A 7,699-nucleotide genomic window follows, 5' to 3' on the forward strand; every position below is an offset into this window, starting at 1 on the left:
GGATTCCTTGAATTTTGTTAACTTGATCCTCAGATCAAAATCAAAAGTTCTAACTAGTTTCAGATTCGGTGGGTGTTTTGAGTGCATTGTTCCTGAACTGAGCACATCGTCATTGACGAAGGAATTAGGTCTTGGTCAATAGTCAGAATCAGAGTTTGGGTCTGGAAAGGTTCTTCCTAAACTATCTTTCTCGAATGGTACTATTTCAATTTCTCTTTTTCTAAATTTCATTCGACGGCGAATATTTGCCTACTACAGATTATGAGTATTTACTCATTTTTGGGAGATTTTTATTTTATTCTTCTATTTATCTCCTCCCTACATTTGGATGAATCTTATTGGTCCATAGGAACCTTAATTTAAAATTTCGAAAGAATCTTCATCCCTAGGATAATGCCTCTTGAACAGATTATACTTAATTTCTAATGCACCTTCTGAAAATCTTTTTGAACTTCTGTTTCAGGGGAACTTATTTTAATAAGATGAGATATTTTTCTATCCATAAATATTTAAAAACTGAATTACCACTCTCTAGAAGATTTTCTCTCTCTAGGCCAAAACTGGCAGAAACAAGATCTTTTATATTTTTGAAGAGGGATTTGATTACAGGGGAAGATGCTGGACATCTTGAGAGGCTGGGGAGGAATCTTACACTAATACAAATTGAATTTAAAACACAATGGTCTCTATTAAAATTAAAAACTTACAATTTATCTTCTCCATGCATACCAAGCATGGAATTCAAAAGAAACATGTCTTTCTTTTCTTGATGTCAATTATAATTACACTCCAATGGCTCCTATAAAATAGAGAAAAAAAATGATAAAGATGTATAAAAGGACATAAAACAAAGTAAAACATATTTAAAATAAAATACTTATATTTTATTATAAGGTACAATTACATATTGCAACTTTTCAAAGTTGCATCTCCTCGACCAATCTTCCAGCCTACTAAAATTGGTGCTTGTTTCTCTTACATAAAGAGAGACTATGGGGTCTATCAAAAAAATAGAAAAATATGCCTCTGGGGGTAGTGTGGCCAAAAGAAGATTACAAAAAACAAATGGTGTGATGAGTGCCAGCATACAACAATTCCCCGCTTCAAGGACCACATGCCCATGAACCCAATTGTGTCTTTACAACCCTTCGAGAAATGGGGCATAAATTTGGACCTATCAGTCCGGCAACTAAGTATACTCAATCCCGATACATAATAGCTGCTCTACGGATTATTGCACCAAGTGGGTAGAAGCTTGTGCAACCCGCAAGGCCGATGCTAGATCGACTACTAAATTCCTCTATGAATCAGTCACATCACATGCTTGGGCTTCCCCCTTGAGCTCGTGAGTGATAATAGGACACACTTCATTAATGAGGTAATCCAATTCCTCTTGCAAGAGCTCCTTGTCACTCACAAGAAGTCCTCCCCCCTATTACCCCACAAAAAGCAAATGGCTAAGCAAAAAGCACGAACAAAATCCTGTGTGCCATTCTGACCAAAACCATGGAGGCCAGCCACAATGATTGGAAACAAAAGTTGTCGATTGCACTTTGGGCTTATAGAACTTCTTACAAGAGGCAGCAACCAATGCTACCCCCTTCAGTTTAACCTATGGTACAGAAGTAGTCATGCCCATGGAGTTCTAGCTTATGTGTCACAGTGCAAGCAAAGCTCACTGGAAACTTCTTAGGCTATCACCTATTCAAGCTTGAAAATCTTGATGAAACACACCCTTTAGTAGTATACAGCATGATTGTCAAGAAGTTAAGGTGTAAACGATGGTTTGATGACCAACTTAAGTATAAACAAATTAATGAGGGTGACATGGTTCTCTTATTCAGTACTAAGACAAATAAAAAGAAGCTCAAGCTCAGAGGCCTAGGACCATTCCTCGTCACTGAGATAACACCACAAGGCATAGTGCACATCAAAACACTAGAAGGTGTGGAAATGGCTGGTTACTTCAATGGTGGTAAACTTAAACGCTACTGTGGTCCTCTCACGGAGGCCACTTAAAAGCCATACACGATAAAAAACAGTAAAAGAAAGACCATGAGGATATGAAATGAGCTCCACAAGAAGAAGCCAAATCAAGGCAAGCCAAACTTCGGTAGAGACATATCATGGTTAATATGGCCCAAGTGGTAAATCTTGAAGAAGAAGACTGGGAGGTGAAGCTTGCTCGGTTGTGGCTAGGAATGATCACCCAGAAAAGCTTTGTCCAAAAATTATCTCTTGTTGATATAGGGGCTAGTTACAATTTGATGTCCTATGAAACTTGGCATTCCCTTTGGGAACCCTCACTCAAAGAGACCCCTACCATTGTTACAACTATGGCATCACAGCATGTTCATTGCGTAGGCATAGTTACAATTTTGTTCCACATTGGAAATAATCCCTTGGAAGGGAAGTTCTACGTGATGTCTGCAGAAACTATGCGTGCAAATATACTCCTTGGGATGGGACATAACCGATGTGTAACATCGACTTGAATGCAAGGACAGTGACCCTACAGCTAGCTTCTGACCAAGTTACTTTTCTCATGACGGACAAAAAGCCCATACCCTTAGCTTCCTCATGCCAAGAACTTCCCATTTCACCACCCACCATCATTCCATCACCTCACCCCTATCAATCCATCACATCCTAAAAAGAGGCCACCTTATCATTCCAACCACATCAATGCCTCCCACACCCTCCCCACCACCATGCTCGACAGCAGTAGTAGCACTTATACATTGTGACCTCACCAAATGTTGCCCCCCCACAAAACAAAACTAACACTACTAACAAAACTCCACAGGGTTCACCATCTCGCCTTTGGGTACCTAAAAAGCTTCTCACAGAAGCACAAGGTTATTATGAGGGCGAATCTAAATTGTGGATCCCAAAAGATCCAAACATCCCCTTCGTCCACCAATAGGCAACGAAAGCTCCTTGTCCCCCAAATTGGCAACAAATTCACCAACCAAAACCCTATAGGGTACAGGAAAAATGCATGCCCAAGTGCTCTCCATGGAGTTCCAACCCTCAATTGAACTCTTAGCTCTGTACCCAAAACCAACTCCTCTCCTATGAGCCCAACACCTCTACGAGGGAAATCATCATCTTTCGATCCCCAACAAATCTCCCCGACCTCAACTTCCATCCCGTGTCACTCTCCCAGCACTCCCCAACCCTTCAATGGAAACCCAAAACAACATCTGTTGTAAAGACGACCCAAGAGAAAGGAAAGCAGAAGCTTCACATTAACACTACAACCTCCATGCTGCCCAAAGGATGAACATAATGAATTACTGATATACCTTCAATGTCAACAACCCCCCACCTATCATTGTGAGGCTGCAACAGCAGAATACTATAGTGCTATCATCAGCTCCTTCAATATTTGGTACTTCCTTACCAACAGCTTCAGAATCCCTCAAGGAAGTGATACCCACTATCTCGCCATTGTCTAATTGGAATCGAGTCCTTACTTTGGCGAGGATTGGGCATGTAGTGTAAGATTCCTCCCTCCAGCTTTTGAGATGTAAAGGTGTAAGAACCTCCCCTTCTATCTCTTGTAGCCATCCCCCCTCAGAAATAGAAAAACATCTTGTTTTACCCTGTTTTGGCCTAGAGAAAGAAAATGTCTAGAGAGAGGTAATTCAAAATTGAGATATTTTTGGATACAAAAATTCTCCTAATGTCTAAGATGAATTCCCTTGAAATAGAAGTTCAAAATGAACTTTCCAATGTGCATTAGGAATTAATTGAATATGTGGATAAGGGACCTTAGCCTAAGGGTCAACATTTTCAGAATTTTTTGGAATAAGGTCCAAATAAGGTACCAAAGGGCCAATAGGATTAATCCAACTGTTGGGATGATATAAATAAAATGAATAAAATAAAATAGCCCAAAAATGAGTAAATGCACACATAAGATGAAGAGTTGACTGAGTACAAGGTTTATTAGTTAAAAACTAAGGTATATTAGTAAAGAAATGAGATATTTAGGTAAAAGGATGCATTTTTGACACCTCAATAAGGTGGGAAACCCACTTGAGCTAGGAGCCTTCTTTATCATCATTGTTTGGATTTTTTAATTCAAAAAAATCAAGATATTTCATCTCTCCTCTCTCCTGGTGCAAACTGGATCAAAAAGGGGGCCAAACTGATCCAAATCTTGTCCGAATTGGGTCAAACTGAAGCTCGAAGGCTCTAGAACCCAGTTGGACTTGGTTAATGGCCTCCCTCACTATAAATAGACTCTCATTCCTTTGTATTTTCATATTGGAGCAATACCATTTTAGTATTATCTCTAAATTAGCATATTTCTATTATCTCTCTAATTTGCCTCTTCTCTTGAGAGCTTTGGAGCTTCTCTCTCCTCCATCCTCTCTTGGAGACTAATCTCCCTCTCTTGGTGGCCAAGGACTTGCTTTGGGGCTTCACTTCTAGTAGCCAAAGAAACAAGCCCAAATCAAAGGTAAACCTATTTTAATGGTTTTCTTTCAATTTTCTCAAGGATTTTCTTCTTCTCAACCCCTCTAAAGCTTGAGAAGCTTTCCAATCAATGGCTTTTTCTTCAAATCAAGCTTTCCATAGATTCATAATGTCTATTTAGATTAATGTTAAGTTTTATGCTTAATGATTTCTATAAGAAAGTCTCTCTTTTGGAAAGATTAGTCATTCTTATGGGGTAGGAGGATGATTCTTAATAATAATCTCTTTATCTTAACACAAACTCTAAGCTTGACAAGCTAGAGAAGGAGATTAGTTATTTTTATGATTTTTAAATCTAGAAAAAAAAGGATGATAAACTCTTTTAAACTATTAATGATATAGAAAAATCATATTAACTCATCCTAAATTGAAATAGGGTTATGCTATTATTTTAAGAAATGAGGAATGGTTATTTTAGTTTAATCAAGAGAATTAATCATAAGTATGGTTATAATTATGCTATGAATGCTTAAATTAATTTTAGTCTAAAAGAGGAGTTTCTATCATATTTTCATTACAAGTTTTCATTTTCAATTATAAAGTTGAACATTTCTAGAAATCGCAGCGAAGCTTTGGCAAAATTTTCCAAAAAAGAGATAAATCTGATTTTTATGTATATTTATTTAATTTAATTAAAGAAAAGAGAAATTTTTGATATAATTATTTAAAAGAGGAATTCCCATGATATTCTAGATTCAAACATTTAAATGTTAAAAGAGGAATTTTTGGCATATTTCATAATATGAGTATTCTTATTTATTTATCAAAAGTAAAATTCTGAGTATTATCATTTTCTTTGAAAATATGGGAATGAATTTATGTTATAAAGTTTATGCAAAAAGAGGAGTTTTGAGCATTATCCAATTGACAGAAAAATAAAGAAGGTTATGCACATTTTTTTCTAGAATCATTCAATTTACGAGAATTATGAAAATGATTCATTTAAATTAGTGTTTATACTGAAAGAAGAAATATGGGTATAATTTATTTTATAAATCCCATGAATCTTTAAAAAAAGAAGAATATTGAGTATATCTTATTTTGAGAAATTCGAGAAAGAATGTGAAAATATTCATCGAGAAAACTTGGATAATTCTTAATCAGAAAAGGAATTTTGACTACTTTTGACCTTTGGAAATTTGAAGTATACGTCTAGATTCTTGGAAGATAGAATCTTGGAGTACTTTCTGAACAGGAAAAGGACTTCCTAGAAAAAGACCAGAAACACGCTTAGTTGAATGAACGTATGACTAATTTATTCCTAGTTTCCCTGAAAAAGGAATCTGGAATCCCCGAGAGGATCAAGGATCCAAAAAGTGAATGGAAATTTAGAATTAATGGAAATTTAGATTTAAACATGGGATGTCCATCTGTAGAATCCAATTCATCGATCAAAAGTCTTCATTAATGAAGCTTAAGGAATCAAAATACAATATGTAAATGCTCTTCTTGAGTTTTTATTATAAATTTATGATAAAATTCATTTTTCCTTTTTAAGCCTTCCTGATACTTGGATTTAATGGAATCAAGAAAAGTTACTTTTAACTAAGCCAAGTAATTGGCTTAGTTAAAAGTTACTTTTAACTAAGCCAAGTAATTGGCAGAGACCTAGAAAAGTTTTGTCAGTATATCAAAAGTAGACTTATCGTACTCTCAAACTGATGTGATCTGATGTGATGTGATGAGGATATGAATGGATGTGTTATGATCTGAATGGATGCGAATGGATGTGTTATGATCTGAATGGATGCGAATGGATGCGAATGGATGTGAGTGGATATGAAATGATGTGAATGGATATGAATGGATGTGTTATGATCTAAATGGATGTGAATGGATGTATTATGATCTGAATGGATGTGAATGGATGTGTTGTGATCTGAATGGATGTGAATGGATGTGTTATGATCTGAATGGATGTGAATGGATGTGTTAGGATCTGAATGGATGTGAATGGATGTGTTATGATCTGAATGGATCTGAATGGATGTGTTATGATCTGAATGGATCTGAATGGATCTGAATGGATGTGAATGGATGTGAATGGATGTGTTATGATCTGAATGGATCTGAATGGATGTGAATGGATGTGTTATGATATGAAATGATGTGAATGGATGTAGGATGATGTGATTGGATATAGAAAGATGTGAATGGATGTAGGATGATCTGATTGGATATAGAAAGATGTGAATGGATGTAGGATGATGTGAATAGATATGAATGGATGTGGAATGATGCGATGTGAATTAATGTAGAAGAATGTGGGATAATGTAGAAGAATGTGGGATAATTAGAAATGACATGGAACGATGTGGAAAGATGGGAGTTTGTTGGAAACTGTATTTGTATATGAAACCTATTTTTAAAAGTATCAAAAGTAGAGTAACCGTACACTCAAGCTGATGTGATGTGATGAGGATCTGAATGGATTTAAATGGGTGTGATGTGATGTGATGAGGATCTGAATGGATTTAAATGGATGTGATGTGGATCTGAATGGATGTGATGTGGATCTGAATGGATGTAAATGGATGTGAATGGATGTGAATGGATGTGATGTGATGTAATGTGCATCTAAATGGATGTGAATGGATGTGATGTGATGTAATGTGGATCTGAATAGATGTAAATGAATGTGATGTGATGTAAATGGATGTGATGTGATGAGGATCTGAATGGATTTGATGTGATGTGATATGATGTAAATGGTTGTGATGTGATGAGGATCTGAATGGATGTGATGTGATATGGATCTGAATGGATGTGATGTGCTGTAAATAGATGTGATGTGATGAGGATCTAAATGGATGTAAATGGATGTAAATGGATGTGATGAGGATCTAAATAAATCTAAATGGATCTAAATGGATGTAAATGGATGTGATGTGATGTGGATCTGGATGGATGTAAATGGATGAAATGTGATGTGAATAGATGTGATATGATGTGAATGGATGAGAATGGATGAGAATGAATGTGTTATAATCTAAATGGATGCGAATGGATGGGAATGAAGGTGAGTGGGTGTGAATGGATGTGTTATGATCTAAATGGATGTGTTATGATTTGAATGGACGTGAGTGGAATGGATGTAAATGGACGTGATGTGATGTGGATCTGGATGGATGGATGTAAATAGATGAAATGTGATGTGAATAGATGTGATATAATGTGAATGGATGTGGATGTGGATCTAGATGGATGTAAA

This window comes from Cibotium barometz, chromosome 52 (genome assembly GCF_041138505.1).
Source record: "Cibotium barometz isolate CiBa-2024 chromosome 52, ASM4113850v1, whole genome shotgun sequence".
NCBI classification, from domain to species: domain Eukaryota; kingdom Viridiplantae; phylum Streptophyta; class Polypodiopsida; order Cyatheales; family Cibotiaceae; genus Cibotium; species Cibotium barometz.